This window comes from Triturus cristatus, chromosome 7 (assembly GCF_964204655.1).
Source record: "Triturus cristatus chromosome 7, aTriCri1.1, whole genome shotgun sequence".
Classification (NCBI taxonomy): Eukaryota; Metazoa; Chordata; class Amphibia; order Caudata; family Salamandridae; genus Triturus; species Triturus cristatus.
Genome location: NC_140590.1, coordinates 328,095,170 through 328,117,901, shown reverse-complemented (window position 1 = coordinate 328,117,901; position 22,732 = coordinate 328,095,170).

Sequence of the window (22,732 nt, the reverse complement as noted above, 5' to 3'; positions counted from 1 at the left end):
GACGTGCAGGTACCCCTGAATCTTGTCATGTCCTTGAAAAATTGATCCCCAAACAGCAGACCCTCAGCCAACGGCCCTGCCTCTGTAGAGGCCAACTCTGTCAGGTTGGAGTCCATCTGAAGTAATAACGATTTGCGTTGCTCAGCTAAAATGGCACAATTCACATTGCCCACAAAGGAAATAGCCCTTTGTGTCCATCCCGCCAAGATATCGGAGTCCACCGGAACACAGGTCTCCCTGGCCACTAACACTATCTCCAAGATCTTGGCCAGAGACCCTGACACATCCAGCAGTTTACCCTGGCAACCCCGCCAGGCGCGATCTATCCCTTTCTTGGGGTCCTTTGCAAATTTCTTTAAGAATGCCAGCATGCTGGCGTGTCGGCCACCTTATTCGGTATGTCAGAGCGGGGGCACTCAGACCGCAGTCTACTGCGCACCTCTTTATCAAAATGCTTGCGGTGGTTCTGGTGGAAATATTCAGAGACCTCCGCAAGCATTGACCCCAGTCCGAGGACCAAGGATGGGTGATGTCCAGGGGATTACAATCGAAGGGATTCACAGTTTGGAATAATGCAGGTTCGGGAGGGTTTACATGCGCCCTCTTGGTCTTCTTCATCCTAGGAATGGACTTGTGGGCCGAGGAATCCATGTCTGTTCCCGCATCTGTGTCCTGGGGTTTAGTGGGCACGGGCGGCGCTGAAACTGGCACAGAATATTGATGATCCGTTCCGGAGGTCTGCGGAAGGGAAGCCAAGGCTTGTGCATGAGGAGGCTTTGGCCTTGACCCTGCCATCCGATGATTTATGTGCCGGGCCTGCAACATCAGGGGCCTGGAATCCGTGCCACCTAGCAAATCTCTCCAGCTGAGCGGTGATAGGCTTAAGGGCCCCTGCTAACGCCTGGTTCACCGTTTGCGGTACTGCAGTCTCAATAGCCCGATTCACGGACTGCTACACTGATGCGCCAAGGGCATCCACCAAGCTATCCTCCAAAAGGGGACCCTGCTGCTCCTCAGAGTATGAATAATCCTCATCTTCAAATGCGACCCAGTCCTCTGTAATGGAGCCTTTCACAAATTAGCATAGATAGAAAGCGTAGAATGCAGTATCCAATAAATTACAAAATAATTACAATGGGGGGAGTCACCCACCATGCACAAACTCCTTAGCCCAGCTGTAGTCACTAATATTCCCGCCAGGTAGGGTGTAGGTGAGAGCCACACTCAGTCGCCAGTAGGTAGTTATAGTTAGGACCTATTTTCCATAGGAAATCCGCAACATTCTATTTAGAATAACGTTGGCGCCGATTGACGAATCTTCGCGAAATTTTCCAAACTTTTGGCCAGCTCCGGTCCGCTCCTATCCTGAAAATTCCACGGTGATTCGTCAAGCGGGGGCCTAGAAAAAAGGGGGGGTCTCAAAACGCGTTTTCCCCATAGTACCTGTTGACGCAGCTACAGCCAGAACTGCTGAACGGAACTACACCAAATTTGGCAAAGAGGTAGTCCTCAGTTCAGACTCGTGCCTTTTGCTTAAATGGTGTAAATCCGTTCAGTAGTTCCTGAGAAAATTAGAGTTAAAAATATAGATATATCTGGGCGGAGCCTAACCACACATCTCATCGTGAGATCTGATTGGCTGTCAGTACTTCATCCAAGAAATGTTGGCAGCCATCTTGGGACTAATATACATGATAGCACCTCATTAAAAAGCATTGCAGTTAATAGAAGGTTTTAAGAATTTAGTTACATTATAAATCATTTGTTGATGGTACCATACTCATTTTAGGAATTGTGGTGTGTTCTAAGGTGATTTTACCATGTGAAAAAGCCTTCTGCTGTGATATCATGAATCATGTTTGAGAGAAAACTATTTCCTCATGCTTTTCCCACAGAGGTTTGGAAGGTGATCTATAAGCTAAACTGAGAGCATATTTTCTGTAAATTCACATTATCTTTCTCAGTCATGTGAGAATGAAGTCTGACATTCTCAGTAAAACATGTACATCCAACAAGGGCAGAGACTGTCAGTTGATTCCTTTGTGTTCTACTGCAGCTTCCCAGAGTGTTCTAAAGAACAACTAGAGCGCTAACAGTCCTACTTATGACAAACGTATTGCACACCTGAAGCCATCTTGATTGGAATAAAGTGGTAACTCTTAAAACATTTAATTTAAAAAGGAACAAAATGAGGGGGTTCATTTTGCCATAGAAAGTATGATTAGTGCTGCAGAGAGAAAAATCAGGGCACATTTTGAGTGACTTCTCAAATCCTCTTCTATTTCATTAAAAAATTCTGACATGCAGACTGAAACATGCACTTTCAATACCAGCAGCAGACTTCCCTGGTGAGCAGTAGCTTTACTACAGTGATCTAATAAGCAACTAGAGTGCTAACATTCTGAATTTATGGCAAATGTGTGACACATCTGAATGCCTTCTTGATGGAATCAAAGTAAAAAACTGAAAGTATTTCCTACTGAGGAGACTGCAGTAAATGAGGAAAATAGGAAACTTCATAACAAATAAATCTCCCAAAATGGCCACCAGAGACAAAAGAGCCCAAATGTAGCCCAAATATCACCCAGATGTAGCCCAAGTATAGCCCAATGACAGAATGTCCCAGAGTGTTCTAACGAACAACTAGAGCGCTAACAGTCTTACTTATGACAAAAGCATGGAACACCTGAAGCCATCTAGATTGGAATAAAGTGGTAACACTTAAAACATTTAATTTACAAAGAAACAAAATGAGGGGGTTCATGTTGCCATAGAAATTATGATTAGTGCTGCAGAAAGAAAAATTAGGGCACATTTTGACTTCTCACATCCTCTTCTATTTCATAAAACAATTCTCACATGCAGACTGAAACATGCACTTTGAATACCAGCAGCAGACTACCCTGGTGAGCAGTAGCTTTACTACAGTGATCTAATGAGCAACTAGAGTGCTAACATTCAGAATTTATGGCAAATGTGTGACACATCTGAATGCCTTCTTGATGGAACCAAAATAAAAAACTGAAATTATTTTCTACTGAGAAGACTGCAGTAAATGAGGATATTAGGAAACTTCATAACAAATAAATCTCCCAAGATGGCCACCAGAGACAAAAGAGCCCACATGTAGCCCAAATATCACCCAGATGTAGCCCAAGTATAGCCCAATGACAGAATGTCCCAGAGTGTTCTTAAGAACAACTAGAGCGCTTACTGTCTTACTTATGACAAAAGTATGGCACACCTGAAGCCATCTTGATTGGAATAAAATGGTAACACTTAAAACATTTAATTTAGAAAGGAACACAATGAGGGGGTTCATTTTGCCATAGAAATTATGATTAGTGCTGAAGAAAGAAAAATTAGGGCACATTTTGAGTGACTTCTCAAATCCTCTTCTATTTCATTAAAAAATTCTGATATGCAGACTAAAACATGCAATTTTAATACCAGCAGCAGACTTCTGTGGTGAGCAGTAGCTTTACTACAGTGATCTAATGAGCAAGTAAAGTGCTAACATTCAGAATTTATAGCAAATGTGTGACATATCTGAATACCTTCTTGATGGAATCAAAGTAAAAAACTGAAAGCATTTCCTACTGAGGAGACTGCAGTAAATGAGGAAATTAGGAAACTTCATAACAAATAAATCTCCCAAGATGGCCACCAGAGACAAAAGAGCCCAAATGCAGCACAAATATCACCCAGATGTAGCCCACATGTAGCCCAATGACAGAAGTGTGCAAAACACTTATTTTTTGTGTATTTACAGTTTTATATAGTGCAGACTTGTCAGGTATTGGAGTGCTTTACATGAGCATTGGTTACATCACACAAAATCAAATTCATTTTGGTTGTAGACATGGGGAGATTAAGTGATTTGACCAGAATCACAGAATGTTGAGCTGAAGCAGAAACTCCAACCTGGTTCCCCAGTTGCAAAGTCTGCAGCTCTGGAAGTAACACCACATTCTCTCCTCTAGGTGCAACATTTAATCAAGTGGTCAACTGGATAAAAAAACATAAAGATTACAAATAATTTAAAAGTTCTTTGTCGCTATTTGAAAACTCTGAAAATATGTCCTCATTTTAGTTTTTTAGAGCACTAACCATAATTTTGATGCAAATAAGACCCTCTCATATATGTAATTTCTAAAGGAAATGCTCTAGGTATTACAGTTTTGATTACATCAAGATGACGTCAGGCGTTCCACACATTTGTAATGAGTATAGAATATTAGCAATCTAGTTGTTCATTGGGATACTGTTGAGAGGCAGAGGCCAGGGGCACGGACTCTGAAAATTGAAGGCAGGTAGGAGAGTGCAGAGGCAACAATTTGACCCCACTGGGCAGGCAGGAAGGGCAGTGGCAGCACAACAGACTATGGAGGGCAGTGGAAAGGGGGGCAGGGGCAACAAACCACCAATACAGGAGAGGCTGTGGCAATATAATAAACCATTGTGGGCAGAAGGAAGAGGCAGTGGTAGTACAACCATACATGCCAACAGACCCGTTTCAGCCAGGAAACATCCAATGTTTTTAAGCTCAAATGGGCTTTATTTGATCTGTCTCCTGTCTACAATCTCCTCTTTTTCAATGTAACTCAAAGGGGAAAATCAATACCCCAGTTTTTTTTCAAACTCTCCCTCTTACCAAGTTCAAAATGTTCGCAAGTATGGTACATTGGATCATGGCAGGCAGGAGGAATTGGGGTAGGGACATGGACTCGGATAACAGAGGACAGGAGGGACATGGAGAGGTGCACCAAACTGACCCTACAGGGCAGGCATCAGGGTTTGCAGCAGCACAATAAACCACACAGGGCATGCGGGACGGGAGTGCAGCACAACAATCCATAGAAAGCAATAGGGAGAGGACAGGACCATGCACATGGACAACAGAGAACAGGGGGGAAATAGGCAATGGTAGCTAGCTGACCATAATGGACAGACAGGAGAGAAAGCTGCTGCATAACAGACCATAAAGGGCAGGAGGGACGGATCAGGGGCATTACAATGGAACAGACAAGCCAGGAGGGAGGGAATAGGGGTCTGCACATGGAAACAGAGGGCTGGGGACAACGGGGCAGGGCAGGAGCAGCAAGATGACCATGGAGGTCAGGCAGGATGGGCACTGGAAACAAGACACACCATGGAGAGCAACAATGAGACTATGATGGCATACACACATGCCATGGAGGGAAGGTGGGAGGGGGTCAGGGGCAGCTAGCTGACCACACAGGGAAGGTGGGATGGGCCATGGCAGCACACAAGACCATGCATGGCAAGCGGGAGGGTTAGTGGCAGCACAATGGCTATAATGGGCAAGAAGGAGGGTGCAGGGGCATGCACAAAGGACCATGGAGGATAGAAGGGAGGGTCAGGACCTGGGCACAGACAAGAGAGTTCAGGGGAAGGGGCCTCACAACAGACCGCGCGGGGCAGGCAGGACGAGCAGTTGCAGCATAACAGACATGGCAGGGCAGAAGGGTGTGGCAGTAAAACGGACCATGGAGGACAGGAGGAAGGGGATAGGGGCATGGCATGTGGACAGGCAGGGTGGAGGTGGCAGGGGCAGGTTACAGTCATCTGACAATACTAGGCAGGTGGGAGGGGAGTGGCAGCTCAACAGAACAATCAGAGTACATAGGAGTGGCAGGTCCATGGAACATGGTGGGCAAAAAGGATGGAGCAGGGGCATGCACAAAGACATCGGAGGGCAGGGGGAAGGAGAATAGGGGCAGCAAGCTAAGCACAGAGGCTAAGCAGGAGGTCAATGATGGGCCATAGAATTGGGCAATGGAGGGCAGGAGGAGTGGACTGGTACATCATGCTAAATGGAGGGCAGTGGCAGCACATCAGACCATGCATGGCATGAGGGAGGAGGCTAGTCCATGGATTCAGACAACAGAGCATAGGGAGGAGGTGGATGGGGCAGCAAGCTAACTGTTCAGAGAAGGTGGGTATTAGGAACTTTATTGTTTTTAAAATGTGTGTCTGTGCGAACTACTTAAAATATGAACAAGTATGCAGCATAATCACACTTTTATTCAGAAAGAAGAGGACGTTTGTGACTGTGACTCCGGGCTCACTTGGCAGAAACACCCCCTGACCCTCCACCCCCTATCGCAAAATGTAATGCCCGTGAAAAGGGTAGGTGAACACAGTGTTATATAGAACATAGTCCTGAGAGCACGATTGAAAATGAAAACTAGATATAGTGTATGGTATAAACTATGCACCACAAAATGTGATATAAGATGAACCGGGCGTGAAATATAATATGCAATACATTGTGCGCAATGACAGATTCATTGGAGAGCGCGAGATAGCACAGGCACTAGCGCGTGCTATGTGATATGCGCCTTGGAGTGTAATATGCACAGGGCAGTGTTGTGTAACCTAACAAGTCTCTAAAGTTGTAATATAAAATATGTGCTGGGGAGTGTAACGTTGCATATGCACTGTGACAAAGATATGGATCCCAGATTGTAATATGTATGGCATAGCGCTGTGCGTTATAACATAGGCATCGATGAAGGCACGTTAGATGGGGCGATATAACCCGTGCGAAGGCAAGTGTGGCATGACATATTTACGGGGTGGTGTTACAGTGCACATGGGCTAGAGAGTGTCACAGCATACACACTAGTTGGTGGAATACAACATAGCGGTGTGTGGCACTCGGCGGGCACTGGTGGGTGTAACACAGCATTGGGTTCAGCCAGGAGCGCGCTGTGACTCTCAAGTGAATTTCGTCTCCTTTCCAGAGAGTAAAATAAAAAGTATTACACATCTGGCGGTGGATGTGTGTTTTATTAACCGTGAGGAGGGTTTCTTGCATAGTTTGGTTGAATTTTTGTCGAATCCCCATTTGAATGGCTTGGTGTGTGTATTAAATGTGCCTGTCAATAGCTACCCATGTTTGTATAAATAAACGACAAGGGTGTCTACTTGGAGAGTACCCAACGGCAGGGGCGCCGGGATTAGGCACGGTAGGGCGTCAGACACGTCGGAGCTTCACTAGCGGTGTTAATACATTCCACGTGGATTCATTGTATGCATAGTCACCTTTTAATGAATATCACGCAAATCGTCAAGGTGATAGGTACAAACTTTTTTTCCAGCATGTCCTAGGTGTTTCTATAAATATATATATTTTTTAAAATAATAAAAAACAAATGCCGGCCCCGGGGGATGGGTTCCCCGGGGCCATAAGTGGCCTGAGGAGGGGGGCAACGCAGCCCCCCTCCTAAAGAATTAAAAAAAAAAAAAAGGCCATGACCCGGGGGTTGGGGTCCCTGGGACCGATTAAGGACTCGGGGGGGCCAAATGAATTTTTTTCAACAAAAAAAATTAGGGTGCAGGCCCTGGGGGATGGGGTCCCCAGGGCCAATAAATTAGAAAAAGAAGGGGGGCCACACAGCCCTCCTTCTTAAAAAAATAAAAAAAATAAAAGACCGGCATTGCGCCGGAGGCCACGCCCCCTCCTTGCAGCACTCTGCAAACGCGCCCCCCGGCCAGTTGTAAATTGGGGAATTAATTCCCCTTCAATACTGAGGGTCCCTGAGGGCATTGCAGACAGGTGTTCTGAGGCCACGCCCCTTTTTACACCTCTATGCAACGCAGCTCTGTGGCGCTTACTGGAGGTACCTAGTGGGATAGTTTGACCCTAGGGACCCTTAGGATTCAAGGGGACTTAATCTCTCAACTTAGAACGGCCACAGGGCGCGTTTACACAGTGGTGAAGAGAGGGGACGGGGCCTGAGGTGACGTGTGCAAACACGCCCTGTGCGCGTTTTAAGTTGGGGAAATAATTCCCTTTCAATCCTGAGGGACCCTGGGGGCTAACTAGCCCACCAGGTGCTTCCAGTAAGCGCCACTGCTCTGCGTTGCAGAGAGGTGGTGCAGGCCGAGCCTCTTTTTACACCTCTCTGCAATGGCGCTTACTGGACATACCTGGTGGGCTATTTTGCCCCTAGGGACCCTCAGGATTCAAATGAACTTAATCTCCCTTCCAAAAACGGCCACAGGGCGTGTTTACACAGTGGTGAAGGGAGGGGACGGGGCCTGAGTTAACGTGTGCAAACAAGCCATGTGGCGCGTTTTAAGTTGGGAAAATAATTCCCCTTCAATCCTGAGGGACCCTGGGGGCCAACTAGCCCACCAGGTGCTTCCAGTAAGCGCCACTGCACTGCGTTGCAGAGAGGTGGTCTAAGCCTTGTCCCTTTTTACATCTCTCTGCAACGCAGCTCTGTGGCGCTTACTGGAGGTACCTAGTGGTGTAGTTGGACCCTAGGGACCCTCAGGATTCAAGGGGACTTAATCTCCCAACTTAAAACGGCCACAGGGCGTGTTTACACAGTGGGGAAGGGAGGGGACGGGGCCAGAGGTGACGTGTGCAAACACACCTTGTGGCGCGTTTTAAGAGGTAGTTTTAATCCCCTGCCCTATTATATACTAGGGGCTTACAGAGGAGGTCATGCTAATCACAGGGGGACCACAACGCATAGTGTTCCCCAGTGTATGTAGGTGTTTTCACTGTATTCTGAGTGTCTTTTAACATAGCACTGGCTCTAGGACTGGTTAGTCAGACTCAGTTACCACCAGTATCCGTCTGAAAAAGTTGAGGGTACAGGATGATTTTGCAACAAGGCTTCTTTCTGCTCTTCTGTTTCTTCTTTCTGCACGTTATCCTTCTTCCTGCACTTTTCTTCATCTTTGAGGACTTCTGTTGCTTCTTTCTGCATTTCTTTTTTTTCTTTCTGTGCGTTTTTTCTTCTTTCTTTACATGTCCTATCTCTGTAGGCATAGTTAGAAATTAGCATTTAAAAAACCTTTGAAATTCACTGAAAAAACCATAGGTTTCAGGCACGTTATAGTTAGGAATTAGCATTTAAAAAACCTTAGAAATTCACTGAAAAAACCATAGGTTTCAGGGGCGTTATAGTTAGCTGGACTTTTCACTCGTACAAAACCATTGAAAATTCCCCGTTATAGTTGGTTCAGCTAACTATAACTCGCGTGCCCGCTATGCACTGCTGATGACATATCATATTACATCACTCATGACATCACTGATGACATCACTGATGACATCACATTTGTGATAGAGTGGCAGACCTCCTCTCCCCCTAATATAACCTTTGATACACACATTCAAAAATAGAAACTAAAATTTTCAAAACAATGGACATACCAATACCAGTTACAACAACCTATTCAGTAATTCTAAGATCCACATACACATGCATTCATTCACCAACAGTCCTATACAGTCACTCATACATGTACTCACTCATCATATGTACTCATACACCTATACATCCTGTTACACAACGCCACTCATCCATAGAGTTACTCACACACATAGTCACTCATGCTAATAAAGAATTAAACATCCATTTACTTGCATATACATTTATACACACACCACCACACTTACTTCTACAGAAACTTACACATACTTAGTCTTTTAAACAATCACTTATAGAAACACATACTTATTCATACAGGAACTCTTTCAATCTCTCACTCTCACATATACTCACTTATATACACCAATAGTCACATATACTAGTTTAAAACATATGTACTTACTCATAAAGACACTATTGAGACAGTCATTCACTCACTAACACACCCATGCACACACTCATCCACCCATACAGTCCTGCACACATGCTGTCTTCAACACATACAAACAGTGAGTCACTCATTCATGCACCTATGCACTACGTAATACCCCCCACCGAACCATGCAGACACACAGACACTCATACTGATACTCAAAAAAACAACTAATAACCTATATAGTCACTCATGTAGCTACTCACCAACCCATGCAGCCTGATACAGATATTTACATATTTAAACATTACTCACTAAGCCATGTATTCACTAAGGTACACTTAATCAGTCAGTTATACAATCAATTTTTCAAAAACAAATCATCCATTTAGACACTTATATACCCATTTATTCTTCCATAGACCTTGAGATATACATATATAAAACATATGTAATTTTCAGAAAAACATACATTCACTGGATGATGTCATCAGTGATGTCATCAGTGATGTCATTTGAGATGTCATCAGTGATGTCATGAGTGATGTCACTGACCATGTCTTGAGTGATGTAATATGTGACGTCATCAGCAGTGCATTGCGGGCGCGCGAGTTATAGTTAGCTGAACTAACTATAACGGGGGAATTTCAATGGTTTTGTACGAGTGAAAAGTCCAGCTAACTATAACGCCCCTGAAACCTATGGTTTTTTCAGTGAAAATATATATATATATATATATATATATATATATATATATATATATATATATTCAAGCAGTCGTGAGGAATTATATTTGATGCAATTGAAACCGGCTCATCCCTGCCGGAAAGAACTCACCGCCTTAAGAGTTGAGCCCCAGCGTCGACATAGAGGGTTACATTGTGATAAAAAAAATTATATATATATATATATATATATATATATATATATATACATATATACATATATATATATTAATTACTAAGTGGCGGTTCCCACTGGCTAGTTGTAGTTGGGTCAGATGTACCATATGCTAATAACTTTGGCACCATTTGACAAATCTCCTCAAAACTTTCTGAAAAAGTACTACTTTCTGACTAGTTTGTGCATAGAAAGTTTCTGGATGATCCATCAAGCAGGGGCTATGAACAAAGGGGATCCCAAACCACAAAATCCCCATGCAATTATCAATGTCTTTTTTAAGAAGGGCTCTACCAGAAACTGCTGAAAGGAGTTTCACCAAATTTGGCAGGAAGCTAGATCTTAATCTGCAGATTGTGCTTTTTGTGATTTGGAGTAATTCCATTCAGTTGTTATTTAGAAATTAAGGCTAAAAAATATTTGTATATCTGGACGGTTGGTTCCACGAGAGGCTCGAGAGATTCTCATTGGAGTGCCAATTTAAAAATGAAGCTTTCTGATTGGCCCAGGGACCTTTTTGACTCTTTGGACCATTCACTCTCACGGGGTGCTGATTCTCACGCAAGCAAGCACTAGCTGCCAAAATAAAAGAAAAATGTTGCTGCAGCCATTACAGGACTGGGGGACTGGGGGACTTAGTACCCTGTCCTGAAGTAGTAAATGAAAAACATTTTAGAGGGACCAAGGCTACCCGTGAAGCGTATGGTGTAGGGCAATATTTCACATGACATGCTTACTACACCCAAGGGAGGGAGTTGTATCTGTGATGGCATTAATGATGCTTCATATTATTCTGAGATATTTTGCAGTTACTTTCATAGCTATAATACCATACCTTTTTATACAGCATTGTGTGCAAAAGAAGTTTGAATGATGTCATACATGATGTCTTATATAGTATGTCAGATCAGAAGCAGTGCATTGTGGGAGTGTAGTTATCTCTGCCCACTATGACTCGTGAATTTCTATGTTTTTTTTAGTTCAGAACGTTAATGGTATCACTGACATATTGATCTAACTATAACGTTACTTTTCAGAATGTTAACGGTATCACTGACATATTGATCTAACTATAACGTTACTTTAACCTTTGTTTTTTCAGTGACTATACAAATACGTACACATATATGTATAGACACTGAAAAAACATAGTAACGTTAAAGTTAGGCAAAATGTTCAGTAACAGCATAATGTTTTAAACTGAGAAAAAACACAGAAATTAATCAGTTATACTTACAGTTATATCCAGTAACTATAACTGGTTCCCTAAGGTAACCATAACTCACTCCCCCTCCATGCACATTTTTCTCATCAATAATTTTATTACAAATGTTGCGTTGATATTATCAATGATATCATATAAGATGTCATGAGTGATGCAATATGTGGGTTAATTAGCAGTACATTGCGAGGGCACAAGTTATGGTTACCTTAGGGCACAAGTTATAGTTCCTTGAGATAACTAAAACTATAAATGGTGAATTTTTTTTTAATTTTTTTTTAGCATTACATTGTTACTCATATTTTCACCTGAATACACCATTACTTTACCTTTGGCCCTTTCAGTGAATTTCTAGGTTTTTCTTTCATGTAAAGTAATATTTTGCTATCATACATATAGCCTAACCCCGCTGTGTATGGCCTTCGGCCTTGCATGGCGTGGGGTTGGCCGCAGGACCTGGCCTCCAGCCAGGCCTAGATTCAAACCCCCGTAGACAGCCAACCCCACGCTACCCATGGCTTTTCATCATGCGTGACTTGAGGTTGGCTGTAGCACCTGGATTGCAACCAGACCCTGCATCCAACTCCCAGCAGGCAGCCTCCCGGAGGCAGCCAACCCTATGCCGTGCACGGCTTGGGGTTGGCTTCAGTGTCTGGCACTGTCATGACAGATATCTCGTCTGGTGAAAAATAAATCAAGAATTTAATTGAATTTTTTGTTTCGGCCGACGTGATGTCTGTCACCATTGTGATGAAGAAATACATCTGCCGAAATATAAATCAGGCCTTAATCCTGAAGGCTGAGTAGAAGCTTTGCCGCTGATGCTGAAGAACCCAGCATGTCGTGTCTCTGTGCCTGTACCCTGCATTTGAAGCATTTCATTAGCAAAGGATGATCGTATGAGGTCAACAATGATCATGTTATCAAGTTGAATTCACCACATTTCTCCAGCAGCCAATGATCTTGTGAGGTCTGTGTATCATCACCTTGCATTTTCTGCATATCTTCAATGACCTATAGTCATGTAAAACCCAAGTGCATGCACCCGGCACCTCCTGTTCTCTCCTTCTTCATCGATTGCCACTTCCTTTCCCCCCTGTGGCCCAGAACGTGTCTTCTGCCTCCTGGTGAATTAAAAAGAAATCTTTCTTGACCAAACAAATCAATCACAGTGTAGACAAACACTAAGACATTAACTTAGTTATTTCTTTTATTATTGAATGCACATCATCAGACACTGAAGAAATGTGGTGAATGAATATTAGGAAACAGGTGATATAGAGGGTCATTAGTCACTGAAAAACTGATGTGGGGTCTTGCACTCTGAATGGTCGCTTGAAAAAATGATGCATTACACAAGAAAAGAGGCATAACAGTGTAGTAAGGTGGAGTATTAAGTGGTGCTGCTGTTTAGGCTTCACCGTGCAATACTCTGATTGGCCCCACAGATGGTGCTTGGATTCACAATAATAAATCCTTAACTCAGTCCTGGTAGTGTAGGAAAGAGCAGTTAGGCTTTACTAAACATGTGTTAAGCATTTCAGAGTACTAACATGGATGATAAGTAAAGAGCACGACTCAATAGAAATCCAGCACCAATTTATAAAAAATAAAGAGCTTCTTTATACCGCTTACACTGTGCTGTGAGGAACATGATGCAAGATGCAAAAACACAGCAACGAGGCCACGCTGAAGTCGGGACGAAAGTCAGATGGAGGTCAGTTGCCGGACTGGTGACCAACAAACCTTGGCAATGGTAAGCACAGCAGGTGGTTACTTCGACATACGGTAGTCCATGGGAAAACAGTAGCTACCTGAAACTTCATGGGAGGCAGGACTACAGTTCCTACAATGCACTAGACCATCTGGATTTGAACAATCCCTCGGAGAGCTAGATGGCCACCCATTCTTCGGATCCGGAACGTTGTTTTACCTTCTCGTTTGCATGGGACAAGTACCACTAGTCCAGGGGAGTCTGGTGGTGCTTCAGGCTCCCTTAGGGGTCCTTCAGTCTGGGGGAATGGAGATCTAGTCTAGAAGGAGCATTGCAACAGGTGCAGAGTATCCCTCTTTTGGTTTGTGCAAATTCTGTTGTCGCAGAGACGGGTCTCTTCTTTGTCCTGTTTGATGCACGTTGATTCAGAACTGAGGTGTCGAGGGTAGCCCTTAAATCCAAGATTTAGGGGTGTTAGTGTTAGGGGTGAGGCTGCAAGTGGCTAATGGGCTAGTCAGCCCCCGGGATAACCACATCTGGGGTGGGTAGGTCACCTTTTAAGAATGGCAGAAGTCTTCCTTAGCTGTGCAGACCAGGCAGTCCACCCTATATGTGTAGCTAGCCTTCACACCTCCTGCATGGCTAATTTTCCACATGTCCGTGAGCAAATGTACCTGGGGCAGGGGGAAGGCTGCGTCATCCTTTGGTAGGCAGCCCTGATTCATATCAGAGGAGGTTTAACCTATCAAGCTCACCTCCTTGATGTGCCACTTCACTAGCCATTCTGAGAGAGGAGGTCTGACCTCCTTCCTGCTCAGACCTTTCTTCCTGACTCCTGGGAATGTTCTCAATGCCTGGAAGGAGGTCAGAATCCTGCCTTGGTGGCAGCAAGCACAGGCTGTCAGCCAGAGCACAGGAAAGGCTGGGACAACCTGGTTGGCAACATTTAAGGTAGTCACTTGGGTGCATGCCACATCGTCCTCGACACAAGAGTTGTGTCAGGGGTGTTGTGGCATATTATTTGATACTAAACACAGCATATTTAGGCAGTACCATAATGGAGCTGCCAACCTCAAGCTTGCCCGGGTGCCAGCCCATATTATCCTAAGGACTGTCTATCACTTATAGTGTCCTTTAATGGTAAAGGCAACTATAGGGGCATATAAGTTTGCACTTACTTGTCCACACCTTTAATATAATGCACCCTGCCTCTCGCGTTTTAGGAGGCTTTCCTTTGGGGTGACTGGCACATATTAATAATAGTGCATTGACTTTGCTTCACATGCTGAGGGCAAAGTTGAGGTCAGGCAGTTTACACTGTTTCTGCAGTCTGCAATAGCATGCCTGCTGTCAGTAATTTACTTGGGTCACTCGGGTTGGCACAAACAGTCCTGCAAGCCCTGGGAGCCCCTTTACCACTCATGCCCTGGTACCACTGGTACAATATACTAGAGACTTGTAGGGGGGGAGGGGGTAAAGTCCTTGTCAATTGAGGATGCAAATGTTTACCAAGACAGTTTTAGGGAGAGAGCACTGGTTCTGGGGCCAGGGCAGCAGGCTTCGGTGCACTTTTATAGCCATCAGCATTGGAGCAAAAAGTGTGGGGGGGGTGGCCATACAAAAAGGACACTTTCTTAAAAACAGGATGTGGCGTTGCAGGGTACAGGCACACATGTCTCTCAGAGTCATCTGACGCACTGCTGTGCAGAGCTCCATGAGTGAAACTGTATATGCTGGATGGGACTGATAATATCCAATTGTGAGTGAAGTGGGTTTTTCCAAATGTCCAATATAGATACATTTTTACACAAAATCTTTAAAAGGAATTGACACAGAGAAGAACATTATCCTGTTGCTTGCCAACCGTTCCACAGCTACCTCCCTTGTGTGGATTCCAGGCACACAGCTCCTCCTCATAAAACAAAGCACAGCATATGGGGAGGGGCAGTGAGCTCAGTCTTTCAGTGAGCGTGTTTCCGAAGTCAAGGTTCCCACAACACAGTCTTTGTTCAGGTGTTTCTGGCTGGCGACGTTGAGCCTAATCTGCTGGAACTGGTTCAGTTTCAGTCAATATCAACACGTTACTTCATCTGAATGATGATTCAAAGCCATTTCCTGCACCTGACTCTACATTTAAAATCAGTGCGGTGCAGTCTGAGGTAAAGTCTAGGGGGACATGCGAGGAGAGAGATAGTTGTCTCATGCTACCACTATCACTAGGGAGCACTCTATAAACGATGGGGTACTTACATATGGTTATGGCTCTGTCATGTATGCATGGATTTCTGTGTATTTGATAATGTATGCCTTCTACGCCTTAAGTCATGTTAACATAGTCCTTACCTGTGTATTGGTTGGCAATTAGTGAAAGATTCACTTTGCATAATTGTGCTAGGCCTAAGTTTCAGGTTCCAGAATTACCATGAACCTTCCTGTTTCATTTTGTGCAAGGTAAGACAGGTGTTGGTGTGTGCGTAATTGCCACATTGCTTCTGCTCACATTGTTTTAGCTAGAAGGGGTTTTCCATTCTTGCTCAATGTTTTTTGAAGCTGTGGGTACTATTACTTTTTTTACACAATCTTTATTGCATTTTCACATACTGACGTCACCAGATGGCGATATAATAAAATGTACAATTAGCAATCTTCGAGCCATGGAAGCGAAAGCATGGAGTGTCAGTAGTTACTGATTAAGTAGCAAAAATGTCAATCCGTCATACACATGGTCCATTGGAATGCAATCAGAATAATCTTTCAACATACGCAATTCACCCCATCCCTTCCCTCCCCTAAACTGGACATCGTCATAGAATTCATATACATACCTGCAACTGGGTGGAGATTTCCTTCTGGGGACATGACTAGTGGGATCAAAAGCCCACCAAGAACAAGCTTTGATTGAAGAGGGCATCATGATTAACATATCACGACTGAAGGCTTGTTACTGAAACGCAACAGGGTGGCATAGGGATATTACATCTTCTAGTAGAACAGTGCCACTAGACCATGGAGGACAGAGCATACAATAGATAATGCCCACAAAAAGTACAATTAGCCATCAGCAGTCGCCTGAGCCTTGAATGGGCAGTGTATTCCATTCCATAGCTATGGGCCACTTTTGCAGCCCTGGTACGCCTCCCTACACAAGGTACAGCTGTCAGCTGTCCCCCCCCCCCCCCAACCCAACACGTTCTCCTGCCACTGAGAGACAAGGGGCACAGCTGGGGACTTCCAGGGCCTGGTTGCTAACTCTGCAAAGCGCAACCACTCTGGAGCCCTTAAGCCTGGGATGCGATGCCAGATCACAGTGTCCCAAAGCAGGTCAGATATCTGCCCAATGAGAGGAAAACGAGGGACAGACCCATAGCATATGCAGAAGATCCGCATCCAGAGTGTGGCCACAGGGGCACAACACAAAGAGTGGAGATTGTGTGGCATAAGGTAGTCCCAATGTAAGATGGAAAACTGTATTTGCTAGAACTTTTACTGGGGTATTCAAAAAGGAAAGCCCATTCCTTATCATGGAGACCTCGTGCAAGGTCCTACTGTTATATTTCATATCGGTACCCTAATATAGGTTTAGAGAACATTGTACTCTTTCCCTACATCATCTCCCCTTCATTTCATACGAACAAGCCTTATCAGGACATGACTCCAATTTAGGACAGAATGCCTTATAGGGACTGAACACCTTATAAGGACTGATGCCTTTTAAGGACTAAACCTTTCACCTAGTTCTATGACGAGGGTGGGTTCTGCCCAATCGATATTGCTAAGATGTCATCCTTAGCACATATGAATAATTAATGAGTACACTCTCGGGGGCATACTTCACCTATCCTATCTACGCACAAAGATTTAATCCCCAACGTTATCCTCATACTGAACAGTGGGTAACATACGCACATAGTCTGTATAAATACAGCACCTCTTGCTATCAGTAGTTAGGAGGGAACCAAGACTTCAAGACCGACACACTGACCAGAGACGCTGCGGCTCCAGCATGCCATCGCTCCAGCTGACAGTGGTCTAACTATCCCTTACAGGGTGTCCAACTCAAGTCCAGGACGAAGTCCCACTCTCACTATACAGGTATGGGGGTTCAACTAAATCCTAACGGGATTCTTGGCTTTTAGATTCTAGGCTATTAGGCTCTTAGGCTCATTAGCTCTTTCGCAACTATTCACATGCTAGGTACACTCAGGTACATCTAGACAGGCATCTTAGGAGTACGCACTTTAGTGTATAAATGCATTTTATATTCATGTATGTGTTCCTAGACTATTGCAAAATGGAAGAACAACACTATTCCTTTTTATTCACTGTACTGCTGGTTCTATATCTCTCTACTGTGTCACAGTTGTAGCAGCACATTTGTTTTACATGAGAATAACAACGGTACAATAAATTCTTATTGTAAACACACCCGACTGTTCCTTCTGTGTATCTCTCTAAGAGCAAAAAGCAAGCACGAGTGAATGGGTGAAAAGTAGTATATTGTTTACACGAGTCTGAGGAATCAGGGTTTGTTGTGTTCTGAGGTTGACAAAAACTAATCTCTCTGATAGAAGGAGATTCTAGTGGCACTGCGAGCTAGCTAATGCAAAAACATAGGCTAACATATTCGGTGGGGGTGTACAGAGTCAGTCTACCACCAGACCCATCGTTTATTTTATCTGTAAACAGCACAGGTCCTGCATGAAGGGTACAATAGGAACTACACTACATGGCACCCAACGTGGTCTAATGGCACCCAACCGTTTGGTTTGGTACATATTTAACAGTAGAATCTGAGTAGCTCAGTCGTGCTTATTCTCAGAGACCCCACTTACAAAACAATCCAGAGACATCTGGAGTGAGTGGGAAAAAACTCTGCCACAGCTGAGCAGGCGAGATATCCTATTTATTGGCTGTTGCTTAATCAAGCTTGAAGGAAATATTCCCAAAATTGTGCCTAAACCTTTGCATAAATCCTTTACATAACTTAGTTAGACAGTTATTCCGTGTTCTATACATGATAGCTGACAAACAGGGAGTCGTAAACCCAATAAACGATCCAGCCCAGGGACTTAATCAGTCTGGTGAGGAAGATGTAGATGCAATACAAATTGCTGCCAAAATGAGACAAACTCCGACAGTTAAACTCGTCAAACATGGGTTATCACACAGAGGAGGTGTAGTAATATTCGTGATAGAGGCACACGAAGATTTCAAAACAGAGGTATTCTATGCATGGATTACATTCCCAGAAGCAGATGCTGTAACAAAATCTTTTCATTATTACACACATGGAGAAGTTCCAGCGGCCCACACTTCGTTTGAGGAGACTGAAATTCCGCTTACCTACCAGGAACATATTTTCTGGTTTAATGGCGCCCTACCCCATACAAGAACAAGAGCAAGGCTTGGTCCTTTAGGAAGACCAGGAGCAACATGGCCGATATTAGCGACCTATGCACCACATCCAGACATTGACACAATACCAGGTGATGAACTGCTTGTTCCACACAAAGAGTTGATAAAACTCTACAGAAACATGACACACTTCGTCTTAAGGACATTAGCAGTCTAACCAACAGTAATTACACCAAATACAGCTCCTACACAGAGCACAGCTACTAAAATTATTCCACAATCATTACACAACGTAATTGGCAAAGTGCCCACAAAACTTGAACAAATTCATTTGTGGGTAGCTCAGAAAATAACCCTGTTAGAAGCAGTATTCCCAAATGCAACACCATTTGAAAAAACACAGAATGTTAACAATCTGTTTGCCCATGGGGATTACACCACAGTTAGAGGATTGCACCTCTTGGGGTACAGTCTTTGCTGCCATATATACAGGAACTCATGGTATTCCTTCATTAGCAGTAATTCCTGATGTATGAAGACAAATACAAAATGAGTACGGAGCAGAACCTGCCCTAAACTTAGGGATGAAGTTATTAAATAACTACGACCAGGTATCAGCCATAATACTAGCTAACATTAAAGGGGAAGCAGCATCAGTGGCAATCCGCCAATGCCTAAGGGAGGTCGGCCCGTTATTACAAGGGGCAGAACAACCAAAAATAATTGAAACTGTGTATGCAGAATTAGGCACGGATAGTGTGGGGGAAAAGATTTAAAACCTCAACTACAGGGTAGTCCTGAAAAGGACACTTCTATGCAGACACCTACTTCTTCTAAAAAGAAGTGGGATAATAAAAAAGAAAGCTTTAAAGACAAAATATCTCAGTCCCAAGGTAGGTCTCCTCCACTGGAGCCTTCTGAAAAGAGGTACAACCTTAGGAATAGGGAGAATATTAGGAAACCTGACAGGTATCAGGATACTGATACACGTTCCTCTCGTTCCTTTCAGGGCTCGAAGAAAATCTCCGAAAGAGTAGGACGGTCAGAAAATAGAGAGGAGCGTCCAGAGACAAGCAGCGTGCTCAAGACTTTACTTCTAAAAAAGAAGATAAGCAAAATCCAAAACCTCAATTTAAGAAAAAGAAAGTTGCTGGTCTGAAAATCAGACATGCCCAGAATTCTGAGGACATAACTTCTGAACGAGGAATGGGCTCTGATGATGCTAGACAGTGCGGCAGAAGTAACAATAGCTTGCCTGAACCTGAAGGAATTTCTGGTGACAGCGGAGTTGAATGATTACATCACGGTGGAAACAACAGACACCAGGGTGAGCATCCCACATACGTTATATGAAATAAGACTGCGGATGGAGGGGGACACGCCCAGGAAAGTAAAAGGTCTTTTTTGGAAGAACTTATCATCTGGTTATGACATCCTGAACAAGATTGGCTGCCTGCATTCGTAATGGAGTGCCCCAGGGGAGAAAGAATAATTTTTCCTGAATTTTCCAACCACGTTCACCTTAAACATACACATGCACAGGAGTGAGCAGTAGCCCAAGCCCCGGCACTGTACTAAAATCACACAGGGTGGGATGAGAACTCAACCTACCACGTGATTCCTTTAAAAGTTTCACCTAATGCTCAGAGGCAATATCTAATAAAGCAAGAAGCTAAAAAACAGGTCAGGGAGATCTTAGATCAACTTGAATACCAGAGGGTAATTGAAAAATGTACCTCTCCAATGAACAATCCTTTGTTTCCTGTCGCTAAACCCGACAATACATATCATCTAGTTTTAGATTACAGACATTTAAACTCATGCACAAAGACATTTGCAGTCCAAAATGCACATAGGGCTGCATTAATGAATAACATTGTGTGCAAAAAAATGCAAAACCACACTTGATATCTCAAATGGATTTTTCCGTGAAAATATAGGGCCTGAAAACAGGTATCTGACGGCATTCAGTGCGTTAGGGTCTCAGCGACAATTTTGTCGACACGCCCAAGGGTACAAAAGTAGCCCCGGGTAATTTCAACAAGAGTAACAGAGTTACTTCAAAGATTTTGATGCAGAAGCGTTGTCCTATGTGGATGATATTTATCTGACAGACGACGACTTAGAGAGACACTTGACCAGTGTAAGCACCACAATTATGGGATTTGCCAGAGAGGGCCACAAATTTACCTTTAAAAAATAAAAAATAGCCCACCTCAAAGTCCTATTTTTGGGATATGAGCTGTCAAGTGAAGGTCTGGCAGCTAACTTTTTAGAAAAGTGTGCGCCGCTCGAGCCTCCAAAACCATAAAAAAATGTACAATCAATACTAGGATTCCTAAATTTCGGCAGTACATACATTTTTTATTATGCACAAAGGGTAAAACCTTTCTATGACTTAATAAAACCTGACTTTTCAGCCAGAGATTGGACACAAGTACTTACTAATATTCTTCGTTTACTCCAGGAAGACATGATTGATTCCAAACACTTACAAACACGCGTAAACGTACGTCACTTGGTGATCCGAATAATTGCGGGTCAATTCGGGTACAGTTATTTGACCTTCAATGAAGGAGAAACTGTACCATTCACATACAAATCCCAGCTGTACACAAATGCAGAAATGCATTTCACTTCAACAGAAAAAATACTGATAGCCGTTCAGACGGCTGTAGCAAAAGAAAGAGCACTGGCTCAGGGGAAACGCATTATTGTCATAACTCCGGTACTGGCTTTAGAAGCTGTTACAAAGGCCAGAATCCCAAATGCAAAAGCATTACATCCAAGAAGGATACAATGGGCTAATTCTCTTACTGCAACAGATGTTAAATACAGATTTGATCCAAGTTAAAAAACTTAAGCATTCCTACAATATGAACAAGAATATCCTCTACCAAATGAAACCTTGCCTCTAGATCAGTATGAATATATTATTTACACTGATGGATCTGCGCAACCGGCCATAGGAAGTAAGCAGCAATATTTTTCGGCATGTGCTATTGTTAAAGGTCGCATACGTGATGGCAAGTTCAATCCTAGTTGCACGAAGATGCAATCTCTAGGAGACTGCACGGCTCAGTTGGCAGAATTAAAAGCACTGATACTGGCACTTGTAAATACGGATCGCGAATTCCCCACACTAATCGTGTGATTCTTTTTACTGTGTACAGTCGTACAATGAGTACTTACAACATTGGAAGCAAAACAGGTTTAAGGACGCAAAAGGTGGCACAATTAAGTACAAAACGCTACGGGAACAGGTAGCAGAATTGAAAGCCGAGCTACCGAAGACTCACGTGATCCATACACTGAGTCATCAACGTGATGGCGTTCATGTTGAAGGGAATTCATTGGCTGATGAAGCCGCAAAGGTGGCTGTTCGCACAGCTTCTGTAGCTGCGCTGACTCATTCAAAAACGAGAATAGACAGAGATATTATGGTAGCTGTCATCGCATCACGCAAAGGCAGCACAGCAGTACCAAAAACATTTTCACTCAAATACTCCTAAAAGTTAGAGGCACAAAACATTCCATATGCTAAGATTCCTGGAGTGGGGGATAGAGTAATACCAAATATGGATCGTAGGCAAGGTTTAATACTACCTGCCTAAAAGGGTTTAGGCTCTGCGCACACAGGCGTTACAGCGACTATTTCTTTACTGAAACACCGCTATTGGTGGCCAGGGTTAACTAAGAAAACTAAAGACTAGGGTGCCGATTAGGATCCTGGAAAAACCGGGTACGAACCGTCGGTCGGAGCGTTTTCTCCGTCCGACTCGTACCCGGGACAAAAACATTACAAACATGGAAGTACGATTCGCACGGAAACACCATTTCCGTACGAGTCGTACAAAACACCGACCGACGAAAATATACATACGAATGTGATCCGGGAATACTCCGACGTGACGTCGGGACGCTTTCAGGCAGCGTTTCACGACCCAGGAAGTACGAATCGAACCGACAGC